We start from the raw sequence: 20,689 nt of genomic DNA on the forward strand, positions 1-20,689 counted from the left end.
AAAAAACAGTAAATTTAGTGAGCTCACATGTCCCCGAACAACTTCACTTAGGAGCCACTGTGCCATCTGATCTCAGTTTCAACTCCAGGCCTTGTTGGCCTGCCTACAACAGAGCCACCAGCAATGTCAGTTCAGGTGGTATCTGTCAAATCAGCAATTCATGTGTATGTTCTTAACCTACTAGTTTGAATATTTCTCTCGTGACCGGATTACATCCTCTAAAACATTTTTCTTCTAAACTGTTGACTTTCCAAAGAAACTTGCAGTTTCAAAGAAACTTCCAAATACTAAACTCCTTTGGAAAAATCACTTAACAGTATAGAGTTTGTTCATTCATTTGTTTAAGAACTACTGACTAGGTATGTGTTACGTGAGCAGCCCTGTGATAGCAGATAAGAACAAAGTAATGAACAAGACAGATGCTTTCTTTACTAGGAGAATGAAAACTGTAAATAAGGGCTACAAAAAAAAAAAAATGACTGGTCACGGTGGCTCACACCTGTAATCCCAACACTTCGGGAGGCTAAGGCGGGCAGATCACGAGGTCAAGAGATCAAAACCAGCCTGGCCAACATGGAGAAACCCCGTCTCTACTAAAAATACAAAAATTAGCTGGGCGTGGTGGCATGCGCCTGTAGTCACAGCTACTCTGGAGGCTGAGGCAGGAGAATCGCTTGAACCCAGGAGGCGGAGGTTGCACTGAGCTGAGATCATGCCCCTGCACTCCAGCCTGGTGACAGCCTAATTCCTTCAACACAGATTTCTGTGGGCCTTGCAAGACTCTGTCTCAAAAAAAATAAAAATAAAAATAAATAAATAAAAACTAAATAAACATTATTACCATAGTTTTCAACAGCCAAGCTCCAACTTTCACAAGAAGATAAAGAGGTGGTTTTCATAACAGACTTTTACCACTGAAACAATGTGGTTATTAAGGAAGAAAACGTAGCAACTGAAGTTGAAGGCATGTCAGTTGTTGGAATGTCCTAACCGAAGATTATGAAAGAATACATAGCAGCTTGTAAATGGCAATAGCTATATCCAGAGTCATTGCAAAATGTCTGGGTAAAGAGAGTTTTATGTTAGTTTTCCAAATACTTTCATATATTTCCTCCTCATTTAATTCTTACAGCCACCCTGAGAGATACGTATGGCAAACATTATAATACCCATTTAGAGTTTGGGAAACTACAGGGGTTAATGACTTGCTTTTTTTCACTTTATAAATTGCTGGCAGAAAAAGAATTAAGAATCTGCAGCTCTATCCCCTTGCTCTGGACTTTAGATCAACAGAGAAACTAATTAGGTGACCTGTGCAGGGCTTGGTTTAAGAATACAACACAGTTTTCTCCTGTGCCATGACCCTGCCTCATATGCCTTTTACAAAACTGTGGAAAATGCGGCTAGGCAAATGCCACTAGCATGTTTATCCACGATCAATGATCTCTTCCAATTGTTTTTTTTTGTTTGTGTTTAAGAATTCTAATTACTGCTGTTAGAGAATATGGTTTTATTCCGGACGTAGTTTTATAAATTTATTGAAGAACATCTGTGATCTCTTTGGGAGTATTTATTATTCCCAGCGTTATGCATGATTCTTTTATTATGAATGCTTGTCTAGGTTTCCATGTCATTAAAGAAGTTTAAAGACCTCTCTGTTCACTGACCTGGCTACAAACAAGAATTCCCAAATATATATGATAGAGCAGATTTTTTTACTTCCCTCAGAAGCAGAGCATGCTGCCAACATGGGCCACAATTTACAATTTTTCATTCTGGAATTTTTTTTTTTTTTTTTTAGATGGAGTCTCACACTTTTGCCAGCCTGGAGTGCAATGGTGCAACCTCAGCTCACTGCAACCTCCACCTCCCAGGTTCACACAATTCTCCTGCCTTAGCCTCCTGAGTAGCTGGGATTACAGGTGCACACCACCACATTTGGCTAATTTTTAATAGAGATAGGGTTTCACTATGTTGGCCAGACTGGTCTCGAACTCCTGACCTCGGGATCTGCCTGCCTCGGCCTCCCAAAGTGCTGGGATTACAGGCATGAGTCATCACACCCAGCTCATTCTGGAATTCTTAGGAGGCAACTGTTGTCTATATGCCAGGCACAGAGTCAGGATTTGGGAGGAATATCCAAGTTCAACCTTGGGCCCTAAGGAGCTCACAGATGGGTTAGGAAGCCTTTATATAAACACAAGCACCTGTGAAAATATCAGTAACTCCTTCAACACAGATTTTTGTGGGCCTACTGTGGACCTGCTCATTGCTAGATGCTGAGGATTAAAAAGATTATTGAGACTATCCCTGCACTCTGGAAGGAAAAAAATCTAAAACCTCTACAATTGGATTTGCAAGCAGTTCTGCTTTTGTGCATTATCTCATTTAGTCCTCATCATCATTATGAAGTGTCATCATCTTATTTTATGGATATGAAACCTGAGGTTCAAAGAGGATAACTCAGTTTCCCAAGATCACAAAATGAGAGGCTGAATCAAGACTCCAGCACAGGTGTTTAGACTCATAGTCTAAGATTTTCTCCACAACTGGGTTAAAGCAGTTTATTCTAATAACTACCTCAAATATTTTTTATGTAAGTAAATTATTTCAGATAAAAACAATGTTGACTTGGAAGAGCCAACTTAGAAGAGTCTATCATGCTAGAAAGACAATAAAAAGCAGACAGATTTTCAGTACTCAAACATATGAAACTAGAGAAGAGTGGGAAGAAAGTCAAGGTGCAAAAATAGCCAAAACAACCATTTGTTTAAGGAAAAGGTGTGAGGAACACATTTTAAAAATATTTTTCCCTTGATTCACTATCATGCCTTCTGTAGGACTCAATGAAAAAGAATGAATTAAAAGAACTCTGCTGAATTTTGATCATTAACTGTTCCCATTTTATTGTTTCTCTCATATGAGACCCTTCCTATAAAGACCCCAGTTGATAGTCTGGCAAGTGCCTCTAAAAATACAAGCAAGAAACAAGCAAGCAAACATTTGTTTCTCAAGAATTGAGATCATTTCTGAGTTATCAATATCCACTTCCTCTTTCTACATGTAGTCCTCAGTATTTCCTACAGTTAAAAAGATGAGTGACTAATGAAAAAGCAGTAAGACATTTCTGCTTTATGCACATGTATAGACAGTGCAGTTACTGTTTATTATCAGTTTTATTTTGCCCTTTTCAGCATGTACCTAGCTGAGTACTAAAGCAAGTCAAGAATTAAGCACCTCAGTGAAGTGCCCTCAATTAGGTTGAAGCAAATTGCATTTATTTCCAAGAAAGGAGTTATATGCCATTAAATAAAATCAGTAACAACTGAATTTTACATTATCATTCATATAATGCTATTTTATACAAGTATTGCTAATTTATTTACATGTCCAAATTACTCAACCGTATTCTCAACATGTGTTCAGTGTGCTTTGATTAAATACTCATGACTAAGTGTCTGTGGTCATTCCTGCACATGAAGGGAATGTGAGTATTGCAAACTTTGTGGTTTCTTCACAACAGACAAACTAGAGTTTCTCACTGCATCAGAAAAAGTGGACACAAGGCCTCTAAGGAAAGAGCAGGTGTATCCCGAGGCAATGTTTTCTCTAGAGCCCCATAGTTGCCATTTTTCTGACCTCAATTAGAACCAGGAATTGGATCAGAGAATGAGATCAGCAGCACCCAGTCAGAACCAATTCTTCTCTTAGTGATTATTAACAAATGCAAATTCTAAACTCGTTGACACTTTTTGTCTTAAACATTAACAATGCAGCACACCAACATGGCACATGTATACATATGTAACAAACCTGCACGTTGTGCACATGTATCCTAAAACTTAAAGTATAATAATAATAAAATGAAAAAAAAAGACATTAACAATGCTTCATCTGATTTTTCATTTTATCTCTTGAAAACAAACATGAGTCAAAAGAAATGACCGGAGACTATGCAGATGAAAAGCCTGCTTTCACCCTGAGCTCTGTTGGGTTTAGCTACCTAATGGTTCCCTCCTTTCCTACAGTCAAAGTTGAAGCTTGGGTACTTGGAAAGCACTGGATGCTTTAGGCACATTTTCTTCCTCAACCATCTGAACAAACCAATAAGGTGATCACTAGTATCCTCATTTTATAGATGTAGCAAATGGTGTTCAAAAGGGTGAGACCGGTTGCTTCAGGATCATACACCCTGTCTGGTCTCAAAGCCTCTGCCCTTTCCACTATTCCATGCTACCTTCCTGTGATTTTGACCCATGGATTAGGGAATCTCTCCAGACACACAATTCTGTTCTCCTTTAACCTGATTTCTCAGCTCTGCCTTTCCCAGTTTTTATCATGTTACTTCAGATAATTCTGTTCCTACGCTGAATGCCTTTGAATTGATATTCTGGTTCAACTGTCTACCTAGTTTTCTATATCAACTTCTTCTCTATATACTATGCCATTGTCAATATAAATAACAGAGAGGAATTCTAAATAAATATATATATTATATATATGTGTGTATATTTGTATATATGTATACACACACAAAAAAAATATTTAGGAATAGGGCTTTTCAATGGGAATGTGTGCGCCATAGTCAGCTATGTGTATATTAGGGAGGTAATGGAAGACAAAGGTTTGTAAAGGAAAAATGAGGAGGGTTACATAATTGCTTTTGAGATAATTATCTTTGACTACAAGAATCAATAACAAAGGTGACACTAGTCCAAGGTTGGACAGGCAGTTGCTGAGCAGATGTCCTCACACAGAAATATTTGTGTGTGTATGTAAGATTGTAATGGCTTTTGTGCAGTGTTGTGTTTTTTGCAGTCTTTTGTGATAGTTTTCGTTGTCAAGCATTTATACATGAAAACTCTGCCTTCATGGGCTTCTCCAGTTGTATTTGTCAGTTATTTTTAACACAAGTGACTCCATTTTGATTCTGACAACTTTCACACCAGAGATTCTCCTGTTAAAGCTCCTAGGACACAAGCCTAATCCAATACCTGGAACAGAGTTTGGATATGAACACGTGATCATCTATTCACTCTCCTGTCCCCAACTTCAAATATTATGATAAAAGTCTTGCAATAGGAAGAAAGCAGGGAAAGAAGTTGATTAAAAGGGAAGAAGATAGTGAAAAAGCCTGGATTTTAAGATATCAATTGTATTCTCATTTTAAATGGCCCCTGTGGGGCTCCATGTCAGACAGAATAAGGTCAGATCTCAGCACCTACAAACCAGGGATACACTAGGGAAAATTACAAAACAAAACATTCAGACCGAAATCACACTACAGTATCATAACAAAGATGAACTTCAGAAACACATGGCCCACTAATAATGGCAACTATTTATTTATTGTTTAATATCTGCAGAGAGTTTTGCTGACATATTCTGATTTTTTTAGGTGGGGAGGGGGTGGAACAGAGTCTCACTCTGTTACCCAAGCTGGAGTGCAGTGGTGTGATCTCGGCTCAATGCAACCTCTGCCTCCTGGGTTTAAGTGATTCTTCTGCCTCAGCCCCCTGAGTAGCTGGGACTACAGGTGCGCACCACCATGCCCAGCTAATTTTTATATTTTTAGTAGAGACGGGGTTTCACCATATTGGCCAGGCTGGTCTCAAACTCCTGACCTCCTGATCTGCCTGCCTCGACCTCCCAAAGTGCTGGGATTACAGGCGTGAGCCACTGCGCCTGGCCCATATTCTGATTTTTTAATTAACTGTGTGGTAGGCATTATTGTACTCATTTTACAAATTATAGAAGTAGGCAAGAGAGGTTCAAATCTCACTAAGTGACAAAACTATTACAGAATTTGAATACAGGAGCATTGATTCCAAAGGTCCTATCCTCAGCGACTATACCATTCCATACCTCCAACCTGTTCTATAGAGCTAACACATTTCAATCAAAGTGCTTATCTGGCTTAACCGGACTTTTAAACAATTCTATTCAATACACTTTGGATGTCAGATGCAGTGGCACATGCCTCTAGTTCCAGCTACTCGGGAGGCTAAGATGGGAGAATTCCTTGAACCCAAGAGTTTGAAACTGGCCTAAGCAACATAGAGAGACTCTATCTCCAAAAAAAGGTAGGGGGCAGGGGTGTACACATGAACATAAAGACATGAACAATAGACACTGGGAAGAGTGTCTTAGATGGGGGAGAATGGGAGGGGAGCATGGGCTGAAGAAACTACCTATTGGGTACTATGCTCACTAACTGGATGACAAGGTCATTCATACTCCAAACCTCAGTATCACATAATACACTCATGTAACAAACCTGACATGTACCCCTTGAATCTAAAATAAAAGTTGAAATTATAAAAAACAAACTATATATAGATGTGTGTGTGTCCTGTCCTCAAGTGATCCACCCACTTTGGCCTCCCAAAGTGTTGGGATTACAGGCATGAGACACCACACCGAGCCATAGCCATTTTTCTTTTCTTTTCTTTTCTTTCTTTTCTTTTCTTTTCTTTTCTTTTTTCTTTTCTTTTCTTTTCTTTTTTTCTTCTCTTCTCTTCCTTTTCTTTTTTCTTCTCTTCTTTTCTCTTCTCTTCTCTTCTCTTTCTTTTCTTTTCTTTTTTTCCTGAGATGGAGTCTTATTCTATCCCCCAGGCTGGAGTGCAGTGGTGCAATCTCAGCTCACTGCAACCTCTACCTCCTGGGTTCAAGCAATTCTCCTGCCTGAGCCTCCTGAGTAGCTAGGATTACAGGCGTGTGCCACCAAGTCTGCTAATTTTTGTATTTCTGGTAGAGACAGAGTTTCACCGTGTTGGCCAGGCTGATCTCGAACTCCCGACCTTGTGATCTGCCCACCTCAGCCTCCCAAAGTGCTTAGATTACAGGTGTGAGCCACCGTGCCCGGCCTACCGTTTTTCTTAATGTTACCAAATTGATCTGCTTAGGACATTATCATCTGACTCAATGATTACAAATATTACATTATCTCAGACTAGCGACAAATCTTCACATTTATTCAATATTTATTCAACAAACATTTGAATAACTACGTGTGCCAGGTTTAACTTGAACTTAGTGCTGAGAATTCAGTTGTGAAATAATCACAGGCTATTGAGTTCACAACCTAATGAGACAGCAAAGAAACAGCTGTTATGCAGGGTGGTGAGTACCTCTGTGAGTTATATCCAAAGTGTGCTCCTCAAAAGAGAAAGCAACTTCCTTTGTGGGGGCCAATAAAAAAGGGTTTCCTAGAGGAGTGAAAATTTTAAAAATGAAGTGGCGCTCACAAAGCAGAGAAAGGGGAAGGGTAATCCATACAGAAGTCTCAGCAGGATCAAAGGTGTGGATGTGAGAAAGAGGGCTGTGTGTTCAGAGGACCCTATCTTCCATTCTGTAGTGCATTCACATCTGTTATCTAGAACAACAATAAACACAGCTCTGGCTACATGAGGCAAGTATTTCCAACCGCACTGTGTTCTTTGGCTCACAACATTGTTCTCCATCTGTTTTATTTGTCTATACTACAAAAGGAATATGAAAGATAAGGTGGGAACTTGTCTGGGTGAGGCCAGTAACCACTCAAAGAAGGCCTTTGTCTAGAAGCCTCCTTTTAATATGATAGAAAAAAAGGATTTGAAACAAAGATTTAATGAAAGAAAGAAAAAAGAAGTAGTATCTCAGCTAAGACAAAACATCACTCAGATGAAACAATTACTTTGATCTCAATACAATCTGGGTTTTCCTTCTGTTTGTTAATCACAGCTCTTGAACATCATCCATTTCATTCTAATGAATTATTTAACATTCCATTCCTTCAACATACATGCATTGAGAGATAGTATAAATAAAATACATGTTATATCTAGAAGATATAACATGTTCCCAAGGGGCTTCCAGTCTAGTGGGAAAGCTAGATCATTAATGCAAAAAAAATTTACGTAATCCATGTTATGAGCACAATACTCACATAGTGATGGGAAGCACAGAGTAAGGAGGGGCATTTAAACCAGGCTGGCTCATCAGGAAACCTCCCTCGAGGAGACAAAGCCTGAGCTGACATTGAAGGAAGTCCAGGGGTTAAGCAATTAAATCAGAAGAGGGGAATGGAAAGAAGAGTTTAAGGCATGACAACCATATGTGGTAAGGTATATATAGTAAGTGTCTTTCAAGAAATTCCAGGTATGATTAGTGGTGGAGGGTAGCAGGATTTAAGTCTGAAGGTACAGTGTAGAACCCAGACAGGAAGTATTCCATCCACCATGCTATGGAGACAGACTTGACTGTGACCTCTGCAGGGAGCCACTGAAGTGTCTAGACTGGGTTCAGTCAAAATCAAATTTGCTTTTTTTTTTTTGAGATGGAGTTTTGCTCTTCTTGCCGAGGCTGGAGTGCAGTGGCGCGATCTTGGCTCACCGCAACCTCTGCCTCCTCGGTTCAAACGATTCTTCTGCCTCAGCCTTCCAAGTAGCTGGGAGGGACTACAGGCATGTGCCATCATGCCTGGCTAATTTTGTATTTTCAGTAGAGACGGGGTTTCTCCATGTTGGTCAGGCTGGTCTTGAATTCCCGACATCAGTGGATTCGCCCACCTTGGCCTCCCGAGGTGCTGGGATTACAGGCATAAGCCACCGCTCTTGGCCCAAATTTGCATTTTTTAAACTTTATTTTAGCTGCATTGTAGGGGTTTATTTTATTTTATTTATTCATTTGTTTTTTGAGATGGAGTTTTGCTCTTCTTGCCCAGGATGGAGTGCATTGGTGCGATCTCCACTCACCGCAACCTCAGCCTCCCGGGTTCAAGCGATTCTCCTGCCTCAGCCTCCCAAATAGCTGGGATTATAGGCATGCACCACCATGCCCAGCTGATTTTGTATTGTTAGTAGAGACGAGGTTTCTCCATGTTGGTCAGGCTGGTCTTGAACTCCCGACCTCAGGTGATCCGCCTGCCTCAGCCTCCCAAAGTGCTGGGATTACAGGCATGAGCCACCGTGCCTGGCTGTAGGGGCTTATTTAACTGGACCAGGAAAATGGTGGCAATGATCCAGTCAATGAATAATGAGACCATGAGAATTGGCATATCATGACGTTTAGAACATTTTGGAAAGTTGAATCAGCAGCACTTTGTGAACACTTTGTGAAACTCAATGAGTTCAGTGGTAGTTACAGAAGAGCCTAGGATGACTCCAAGCTCTTTGCTGAAGCAACTGGGAAAAAATTAAGACAAAGGAACCCAACACTTATTAAATACATCCTATGCACTAGGCATTATGCTCATTGTATATATTCATGAACTTTTTAAATCTTTATAATAAACCCATGACATAGTTATTATTACTTCAACTGTAGATGAAGAAGCTTACAGTCAGAGAAGTCATTTTTATAAGAGCACACAAAATGGCAAAGACAGGGTTTGGAAGTAACTATGTCTAATTACCTTATGTTTCAGGCAATAACATCATACCTCCTGGGCAGATGGGGCCTGTCGCCAATTACGATAGCAAATTTTGAATATAGAGCAGGTTTGGGAGGCCACTTTACATAGAAGAGTTGAAGAAAGAGGAAAACGCATGGGGATAAGAGGTGAAAAACACTGAATGTTAAACAGGAGACAAGGGGATTGAGTGAGTGATCAACAATACTGATGACTTGTGGACAGACAAGATATTGACTGACAGATGTTTATTGGATTTACTGACAAGAAAATGGATGATTGTAACCATGAAAATAACAATTTTAGGGGAGTCGTGGGTCTCCACAAAACCATATCGTGATGGTTAAAAAATGACTATGTCAAAAAAGCCAAATCCAAGTTGAAACTGTTTATATGTGCTGAGGGGATGAAAAAGAACAAGTTATTTTCAAGGGGTGAACCTAGTCAAAGAAGGCTTCCTACTGGAGTAGGCCTGGGGAAGCATAGATTTATGGCATCTTGACCCCTAGGTAAGATCTTGACATAAGCCTTCTCTTCTCAGTTCTTCCCCAAGTTAGAAAAAGCTGAGTTGAGAGGGGAAGAAAAAATCTTAACATTAATTTTAAAGGTAATCTGGGAATTTTGCTGGTTCTGTACAACTGAGGGACTCCAGATATATGAAAAGTACTGGGTTTTCCCCAAGGATCCATCATCAATTGTAAGACCAAAAATCTTCCTCCTCAATTCTTACACACTTTATATTCCATGAAATCCCAAGAAAGGAACATGTGGTCAGGTTCACAACATGCGTGTGGAGAGAATTAAGAAAAATGGAGGGCTGGCACAGTGACTTACATCTGTAATCCCAGCAATTTAGGAGGCCGAGGCAGGAGGATTGCTTGAGCCCAGGAGTTTGAGACCAGCCTCGGAAACATGAAAAATCCTATCTCTACAAAAAAAAAAAAAAAAATTAGCTGGGTGTTGTGGCACGCACCTGTGGTCCCAGCTACTTGGGAGGCTGAGGCAGGAGGATCACTTGAACCCGGGAGGCAGAGGTTACAGTGAGCTGAGATCATACCACTGCACTCCAGCCTCAAGTGATCTGCCTACTTGGCCTCCCAAAGTGCTGGGATTATGGGTGCGAGTCACTGCACCCGGCCTTAGCTATCGTTTAAAAAGGTCTCTATAAAAAAAAAAGAAAAAAAAAAAAGAAGATCCTTAATAAACTAACCAGTGAATTCATGCTCTGAAACATTACGTGGGATTAGTAATTCTGTCATTGTTTCTGACTCAGTGATATATGTGATAAGGAGAACATCAAGAATGGGCAACAGAGATCTTGCCTCAAAAAACAAAAAAAAGTTAAGTAGATAAAGAAGAAAATGTATGGTACTGCATGTGTATGTATATGTACATTTATACAGTATACATAAACATCTACATGTACCTTTAGTTCACAGGTGACAATCCTGCACTTAAGTATCACTTCAACACTTCAAACCTAATGTCACTTAAGATCGGTGGCTTTAACCTCAATTTTAATACTTATGTTTCAGAACTTTAAAATGCAATTGCTTAGACTTCACTTCAAAGACATAAAGTAATAGCAACTTAGTCATGCATTTTGTGGTTTGTTTTACAAGAAATAAATTAAGGTATGTAACAAACAATAATATAAAGCCACCAAGAAAAAATTTTTAAACTAGCAATATTTGATATGAGAGGACAAAGACTATAGTGAGAGAAAACTGTTGTTTTTCTGACACTCTTCATGTTCTCCTTATCGTATATATCAGTCAGTCAGAAACAATGACAGAATTACTAATCCCAAGTAATGTTTTAAAAGCATGAATTCACTGATTAGTTTATTAAGGACCTTCTTTTTTTTTATAGAGACCTTTTTATTATTTATTTATTTTTTTTAGTTTAGGGTCATAGATGCATTTTATGTGTGTGTATATATATATATATATATATATATATAATACTTTAAGTTCTAGGGTACATGTGCACAACCTGCAGGTTTGTTACATACGTATACATGTGCCATGTTGGTGTGCTGCACCCATTAACTCAGGGATCATTTCTATAGTTTGTTATAGAGATCTTTTTAAACAATAGGTAAGGCCGGGTGCAGTGACTCACACCTGTAATCCCAGCAGTTTGGGAGGCCGAGGCAGGCAGATCACTTGAGGACAGGAGTTTGAGACCAGTCTGGCCAATACGGCAAAACCCCTTCTCTACTAAAAATACAAAAATTAGCCACGCATGGTGGCACATGCCTGTAATTGTAATCCCAGCTACTCAAGAGGCTGAGACAGGAGAACTGCTTGAACCAGGGAGGCAGAGACTGCAGTGAGCCAAGATTGCACCACTGCACTCCAGCCTGGGTGACAGAGCAAGGCCACAAAACAAAACAAAAGGTAGGATTCACACAAAGACAATAAATAGGAAAGATATTAAATCAGTGTTTCCTTGGTTTTAATCCTTAGCTTAATGTTTGTACTGAAACATGCTCATTTTGTCCTCAAAGATATTAAAGCTAGCTTCCCGCCTTTTCTTGAACCACCAAAAAGTATAACATTTTCCCACAGTGTTCTGGCCATTGTTTTTATTTTATGTTATTTTATTTTAGGCTATATTGAAAAGTGGACCAAAGCCTTTCATGAACTAGCATCATGGAGATTTGCCAGACAGGCCTGATGAATCTCATCTAACCCTGTCACCTCAGAAAGCTTGCCAGGAAAGCTGAAAAGTTAACATCCTTCATTTTGCCACCTTTACTTCCTCCAGAGAGGCATCTTCTCCACACCTTGGCAGAGCTGCGAACACCCTCCCACTGAGTTCACATTGTTCTGTGAGGGTCGCTAACTTCTGCACCCAAGCAACCTCCATGGGAGAGCTTTTTTTCCTCCCATAAACATTATTAATTTTTAAATTTCTTCCCTTTATTTTGCTAAAATTTTGACTATTTTGTATTCATTCATCTTACTTAGTTTTTTTGAGGGGGAATGAAGATGGCTTCTTTCGATATTTACAAATATTGATCCCCAGATACCTAATAAGGATTTGGGGGATAGCTGTTCACTAGACTTAATAAAGCCTGTGAGGAAGTGACCAGAAATGACCTGACACTAGATAAGAGGAATGTCTCCAAATTTCTGATTCTAACTGGTCACGTTCCATGCTCTTAGTAGACATGGCGATTATAGCCATAACTGTAAAGAGACAAGAAAGAAGTTCATTGGGACCACAGAATAGTCAGATCAGCTTCCAAGTGGGGCAGTGTATTACCACTGTGTTTTTCAACATTCATTGACTTTCTGTACCCAAGGAATAGCTTTTCTTTTTGTTGTTGTTGTTTCATTGTTTTTTGTTTGTTTGTTTTTGTTTTTTAAGACAGAGTTTCGCTCTTATTGCCCATAAGTGCAATGGCGCGATCTGGGCTCACCACAACCTCCGCCTCCTGGGTTCAAGCAATTCTCCTGCCTCAGCCTCCTGAGTAGCTGAGATTACAGGCATGCACCACCACGCCAGGCTAATTTTGTATTTTTGGTAGAGACTGGGTTTCTCCATGTTGGTCAGGCTGGTCTTGAACTCCCGACCTCAGGTAATCTGCCCCCATCGGCCTCCCAAAGTGCTGGAATTACAGGCATGAGCCACCACGCCAGGCGGAATAGTTTTTCTTTTACAGTTTCCAGCAAGGCCCAGATGAGCAGAAAGAGGCTTTCTTATTTATTTATTTTTTGTTTGTTTAGCCTATACTGCACACCTTTGACAGTATTAAGTCTTCTCCAGGGCTCAAGAGTTTGCCTGAAACGTCTCTTTGGCACTAATAGGCCCATGGCAAGAGGTTTGAGTTCCTGTACCCTTTTAATAAACTTATTTCTTTTCTTTTTTTTTTTTTGTTTCGTTGTTGGTTGAGACAGTCTCACTTTGTCACCCAGACTGGAGTGAAGTGGCACCATCTTGGCTCACTGCAACCTCCACCTACTGGGTTCAAGCAATTCTCCTGCCTCAGCCTCCCCAGTAGCTGGGATTACAGGTATGTGCCATCATGCCAAGATAGTTTTTTGTATTTTTAGTAGAGACAGGGTTTTGCCATGTTGCCCAGGCTGCTTTCAAACTCCTAAGCTCAGGCAATCTGCCCACCTTGGCCTCCCAAGTGCTAGGATTACAGGCATGAGCCACTGCACCCGGCCAAATAAACTTATTTCTGACTTTCCCTATGCTTAATTATTTTCTCTACCTCAGGCCATCAGTGCTACGTGACCACGCCCTAACCTAGCTATAGAATGTTATCTGCAGGATATACTATCATTCACAATCTGATTATACCAGTTTGCATGTTATGATTATTCAAAATCTGGTGAGAAGTACCTAGAACACATTACAAAGCACCAAGCGACAAGAACACTCCCCTGAGGAGCTTACACAGTCTAGGCCAGACAAAAGCTAGAATGTCTAGCAAGCAGAGCAGAGCTGCAGAAAACTGTGTGAGGGGATGAGCATTGGAAAGATCTGAAAAAGAGACCACGGGACATACAAATTATAGCTATCTTTTATAGAAGTAATATAAAAATAAAGCATGAAGAAAATAATATATAAAAAGGAAAAAATTCCCAAAAGCAGACACGAGGACAAAAGCTAAGAAATAAAATAGATCAAGCCAGATTATTGATTGTGCAGAGCTTAAATGAAAACAAACTCATGGAATGCAATTTGGAAAAAGAAGTAAGTTAAAGAAGCATGTCAGGTAGAAGAGTGACATGGTCTTAATTTGTAGGAGGGGCAGGGGAAATATGGAATGCTCGACACAAGAGTTTTACATAGATTGTATGGTAAAAATTTAAAAGTTGAAAATTCACCAGTCAAATACATTTAAAACTTCTTTTTACCTAATTGTACTATAATACAATCTTAGATCACAGTTAATTGTTCAAGTTCATAGATTGTGGTGTAATGTAATATGGTAAATAAATAAGAAACATTAATGAAATCAAATGACCATAAGATTTTATGCAGTTATGTTCCATCAATTGTGCAAAATTCCTTGGTAATTAAAATATATTTTCTTGTTCTGATTTTGTTTCAAAAGCTATTTTAGAAATGTTTAGACTAGGCAACATAGGGAGACCCCACCTCTACAAAAAATAAAAAAAAATTAGTTGGGCATGGTGGCTCACACCTGTAGTCTCAGCTGGAGTGGGGGGCTGAGATGGGAGGATCACTAGATCCCAGGGAGGTCAAGGCTACAGTGAGCCATGATGGTGCCGCCACACTCCAGCCTGGGTGACAGAGCAAGACCTTTTCTTAAAAAAAAAAAAAATAAGAAATATTCTACACCAGATAGAACATGTTTTAGTTTATACAATTGGTTGTGTGTGTGTGTTTTTTTTTTCCTTTTTGTTTTATGGATGAGACTTCAGACTTTGGCATTTGGTTTCTTTTTTTCTTTTTTTAAATTTTAATTATCTCACACTGAAGTTGGCAGGAAAACTAAGTAGATGGTTTATATGCAATATACACAGACAAAGTGCTGTAGAGTAAATAACACACTATACAAACACCCAGCAATTTAACTGCTAAAATCCGGGGTAAGCGTGTAAAAGCTAGTGTCGGCTCCACAACTGAGAATTGCTTGGCTGTGTATGTTTAAGGTGGGGCTGAAAGGGCAAGGGTCAGGTGGGACCATGACTCTCCCATGGATGGGAAAACTGCTCTTTACTCTTCTGCCTCTCCCCATGCGCAGCAAGTCTAAACCAACCTGGAATTGGATTTGTCACAGGGAAGATTTTCTCAGTTTGCCTTCAACAGTGATGGCTCCTGACTCCTGTCTGCTCTGTGATTTCCCAAGGGAGAATGTCACATTTTTCTAACCTCTTTGTGGGGTGAGGAATATGTATGTCTGGTCACTGCAAAGAGCTGCCAATGACTGGCCATGTCCTTTTAGCACCTTGGAAATCAATACTCTGGCTGCTTCCTTGTAGAAAAATTTCAGAATTGAATTGATTTCTATACCTTTAGGAGATGTGAGCGATTGTCTAAGACCACATAATATAAAGGAGTTTGGAAACATCACTATTGGGGTAAATTGTTCCCCCCAACCCCAACCCCTATAACCTTGAATTCCTGGGCTCAAGTGATTCTTCTGTCTCAACCTCCTGAGTAACTGGGACTACAGGCACACACCATCATAATTTTTTTAGTTTTTTTTTATAGAAACAGGATCTTGCCATGTTGCCCAGGCTGGTCTCAAACTCCTGAGCACAAGCTATCTCCTCGACTTCCCAAAGTGTTGAGATTACAGGCATGAGCCACCTCACCCAGCCAAGTCTCAGGGATCTTGAAAACAAGTGGTCCAGAGGAAAAGCTGTCTGAAAGGTGTCCAGATCTCCCATTCAACACCTGCCTGACATCACACATCTGCAAGGCAGAGAGCTAAACTATCTCTAAGAAATCAGGCCCCTGACATAATTCCAGAGCAAGTAAGACTAGCATTTGTGAGTCTGCTGCCTTGCCACATATTATATTTAGCAGAAGTTTCTTAGGCATAATATATTTGAACTAGGAAGCAACAGAAGTTTTCACATGACTGTACCATCTATCGCTTTCTAGAACAAAAATCTTAACCTGGGGTTAGAATTCAGGGAGGTTGGGAACTCAGATGAGGGGAAAAAAAACTCACATCTTTATTTCTACTAACCTCTAACTAACATTTAGCGTTTCCTGCTATTTTGAATGTAGGTAATAAACCAGTGTTACTAGCAATATCAATGATAGAAATAGAAATCATTTCATTAATAGGAATCAGGGATATATCAGTTATTGAAGATATAATGCTCATCTTCATTTGTGCTCATCACTTCTTCATCACTTCTTTTTTTTTTTTTTGAGACGGAGTCTAGCTCTGTCACTAGGCTGGAGTGCAGTGGCACAATCTTGGCTCATTGCCACCTCCACCTCCTGGGTTCAAGCGATTCTCCTGCCTCAGCCTCCCGAGTAGCTGGGACTACAGGTGCGTACCACCACACCCGGTTAATTTTTGTATTTTTAGTAGAGATGGGGTTTCACCATGTTAGCCAGGATGGTCTCAATCTCCTTCCTGACCTTGTGATCCGCCTGCCTCGGCCTCCCAAAGTGCTGGGATTACAGGCGTGAGCCACTGGGCCCGGCGCTCATCACTTCTTTGGAATGTCAGTAGTCATTATTATTTAATGACTATTATTATTATGTAATACAACATCAAAAAGGTAGATATTAGTATATTACATTTTATGATAAATGCATCTTAGGCTGGGCGTGGTAGCTCACGCCTGTAATCCCAGCACTTTGGGAGGCTGAGGTGGGCAGATCACAACTTCTGGAGTTCGAGACCAGCCTGACCAACATGGTGAAACCCTGTCTCCACTAAAATACAAAAATTAGCCAGGCATGGTGGCCCACGCCTGTAATCCCAGCTACTCAGGATGCTGAGGCAGGAGAATCGCTTGAACCTGGGAGGCGGAGGTTGCAGTGAGCTGCAGTCGGGCCACTACACTCCAGCCTGGGTGACAGAGTGAGACTGTCTCAAAAAAAAAAAAAAAAAAAGCATCTCAATATAGTTTCTTTGGTAATCCTATGTGTTTTATTCATGCATTTACAAGCATTGCTGTGAAAAGGGATTCCTAAGCTTACCAGCTCTGGTTGGCATGGTGGCACGCGAAAGATTAGGAGCCTCGGATGTGGTCAAAGAATAGCCATGGGGGAAGTATGGCTACCCAGAACTTCAGATATCCCAGCACACTTTTTATAATAAGAAGACAACAGAAAGATCTATAATACACTACTGAATCATTGGAAGCTACTTAAAAATATGAGAGTTGAGTTCAGGGAATCTTGGGTAAAGTTCTTTGTTGGTGTTTTGGGGGGTTTTATTTTTATTTTTTTATTTTTTTATTTATTTTATTATTTAGAGACAGGCTCACTATGTTGCCCAGGCTGGAGTGCAGTGGCACGGTCTTGGCTCACTGCAACCTCTGACTCCTGGGTTCAAGCAACTGTCCTGCCTTAGCCTCCCAAGTACCTAGGATTACAGGTATGCGCCACCACATCTGGCTAATTTTTGTATTTTTAGTAGAGATAGGGTTTCACCATGTTGATCACCTGGTCTCGAACTGCTGACCTCAAGTGATCTGCCCCCCTCTGACTCCCAAAGTGCTGGGATTACAGGTGTGAGCCACCACTCCCGGAGTTGGCAGTTTTATTATGGAACTTGTTGGAGCCTACCTTATGTTATAGTTAGTAGGCTACTCTCTTCCCCTGGATGCAGGCTTTCAGGGCTGGTCTGCTTTAGACCTTTATTAATACACCTCTTGAGGTCAGTGACCCACAGCAGGGGCTTAAGTGGAATGACTAGAGGTGCTCACTTCAAATCTGCCCTCGTAGCTCACCATCTCAGCTAACCAGGTGGCTGATGCCTGGGTTGGAGTCCTGGCTTTGCTACTCACCAACTGTATGACATTGGGCAATCTAGTTATCGATATTTTCAAAGCTCCATTTCTCTCACTATATAAGCGAAGGATACCTTCCTCTTAGATTTGTTGTGGGAATTACAAGAGATCATGTATGTTAAGCACTTAAGACAGCTCCTGGGAAGTGCTCAGGAATTATTAGCTATTATTATTTTCAGCCAACAACTTGGATAAAACATAAAAATTATGCAACTATGAAATCTTGAACCAAGGAAGCCTTGGATAATGGTTGTTCAATAGCATTAAATGACTTGAGCATTAGAGCCAAGTAACAGAGCAGTTCTGAGCCAGTGTCGCTCATCAGAATCACCTGGAGAGCTTTCGCAACATTCTAAGCCAGAGTCCTTGTGATGCAGACTGGGCACAAATGTTTTTTTAAAAGCTCACCACATAATTTTGATGAAAAACTCCTGGTTAAGCCGGGAGTGGTGGCTCGCACCTGTAATCCCAGCACTTTGGGAGGCTGAGGCGGGCAGATCACTTGAGGCCAGGAGTTCAAGACCAGCCTGGCCAACACAATGAAGCCCCGTCTCTACTAAAAATACAAAAATTGCTGAGTGTGGTGGCACACACCTGTAATCCTAGCTACTCAGGAGGCTGAGGCATAAGAATCACTTGAACCTGGGAGATGGAGATTGCAGTGAGCAGAGATGTCACCACTGTACTCCAGGGTGGGTAACAGAGCAAGACTCTGTCCTCCCCCCCGCCAAAAAAAAGAAGAAAGAAAAGGAAGAAAGAAAGAAAACGAAAGAAAGAAACTCCTGGTTAAGAACTACTCAAATATTGGCCAGGCGCAGTGGCTCATGCCTGTAATCCCAGCACTTTGGGAGGCCAAGTTGGGTGGATCACTTGAGGCCAAGAGTTCGAGACCAGCCTGACCAACATGGCAAAACCCCATCTCTACTAAAAATACAAAAATTAACTGGGTGTCGTGGCGCATGCCTGTAAACCCAGCTACTCCGGAAACTGAGGCATAAGAATCACCTGAATCTGGGAGACAGAGGTTGCAGTGAGCCAAGATGTCGCCACTACACTCCAGCCTGGGCAACAGAACAAGCTTCTGTCAAAAAAAAAAAAACAAAAAAAACTCGGCCACGTGCAGAGGCTCATGCCTGTATTCCAAGCACTTTGGGAGGCCGAGGCAGGAGGATCACCTGGGGTTGGGAGTTCAAGACCAGCCTCACCAACATGGTGAAACCCTGTCTCTAGTAAAAATACAAAAATTAGCCAGACATAGTGGCAGAATCTCAGATACTCCAGAGGCTAAGGCAGGAGAATCGCTTGAACCCAGGAGGTGGAGGTTGCAGTGAGCCAAGATTGCACCATTGCACTCCAGCCTGGGTGACAGAGCGAGACTCCATCTCAAAAAAAAAAAAAAAAAACAACTCCCAGTTAAGAACTACTCAAGTATTATAAGCATGGCACCCTGCTAAGAACTGTGAGGGTACTGAAACTGCAAAAGGGGTACCTTCTATTGATGGGTCCATGATCCTATCAGGTGACCAAGGCATTTACATAAAAAGTTAAAGAAAAAAAAAAGCAATACCATTGCTACACATGACAAAGAGCTAAGTAATGATGTTAATATCCTGGCAGAACATGACAGAAAGGAGAGGGGGCCAAATCCCCTCCCAGAAGGGTCAAGTGCAAGACAGAAGCCCAGGGGCCTTGAGATACACTTCAGGCGGTGGAGAGGAGATGGAGATTCAGGTGATGGAGAGGTGGAGTCCTCCAAGTCTTAAAACAGCAAGAGCCCCTTTATTTGAAATATTTGGCTAATAACAGTGCCATTTTCATGCCACAATTTAAGAAATGCAGCTCTTTCTTGATCCTTGGCTAGGTCAACTGGAAGCTCCAAACCTCTGAGAGGAATACTTTGCTACCTCTCCCTTCCTACTCATCTTAGTATAGATTAGATCCTTGCTGTCCTGGCTCCTAACTTCCATTCTGTTGCTTCTAATTGCACTTAACTTACTAGGTACTTGACACCCAGAATTTGCTGGGTAACCTGCCTGAGGGAAAGTTATTTTGAAAAGTTATCACTCTGTGGTAATGACCTGGAAGCAGTATTTCTGGGAAGATGATGCTGAGGGAGTCTGGAGTCACAGGGCACATAGCTGCTGACAGATTCTCCTAAGACCAATTAATGAGTTGCTGCTGGTTTACAAGTGTCCATTTCTGTGGTCTTTTCAGTTGACCTATTATATTCCAATACATTAATTTTTTTCAGATTCATACTTATAATCAATAGGTAAGTCAGAGAGCTCCCTGTGAAACATTATTTAAAATTAAGTAAATTAAATTTAAAAATTAAATTATTTAAAAACTCTATTCAATGTACACCTAAAAACAGTTAAAATGGTAATTTTTGTTATCACAATTTTTAAAAGTTAAAAATGTAATATACCAAAAACAAAGTACTTTTTATTAAACTTTTACACAAAATTTTTAGAGACAGGAATCTTGCTATGTTGCCCAGGCTGGACTCGAACTCCTGGGCTCAAGGGATCCTCCTGCCTCAGCCTCCCAAGTAGCTGGGACCACAGGCTCATGCCACCACACCCAGCAAAAATGAGACATACTTAATTTATTTAATTTATTTTTTATTTTTAATACTCTTTAAACCAGATAGTGACAAACTATTTTATTTTATTTTATTTTGAAACCGGCTCTCACTCTGTTGTCCAGGCTGGAGTGCAGTGGTATGATCTCGGCTCACTGCAGCCTTGACCTCCAGGACTCAGGTGATTCTCCCACCTCAGACTCCTGAGTAGCTGGGACCACAGTCACGCACATCCATGCCTGA

The sequence above is a fragment of the Nomascus leucogenys genome, chromosome 3, assembly GCF_006542625.1.
Source record: "Nomascus leucogenys isolate Asia chromosome 3, Asia_NLE_v1, whole genome shotgun sequence".
Classification (NCBI taxonomy): Eukaryota; Metazoa; Chordata; class Mammalia; order Primates; family Hylobatidae; genus Nomascus; species Nomascus leucogenys.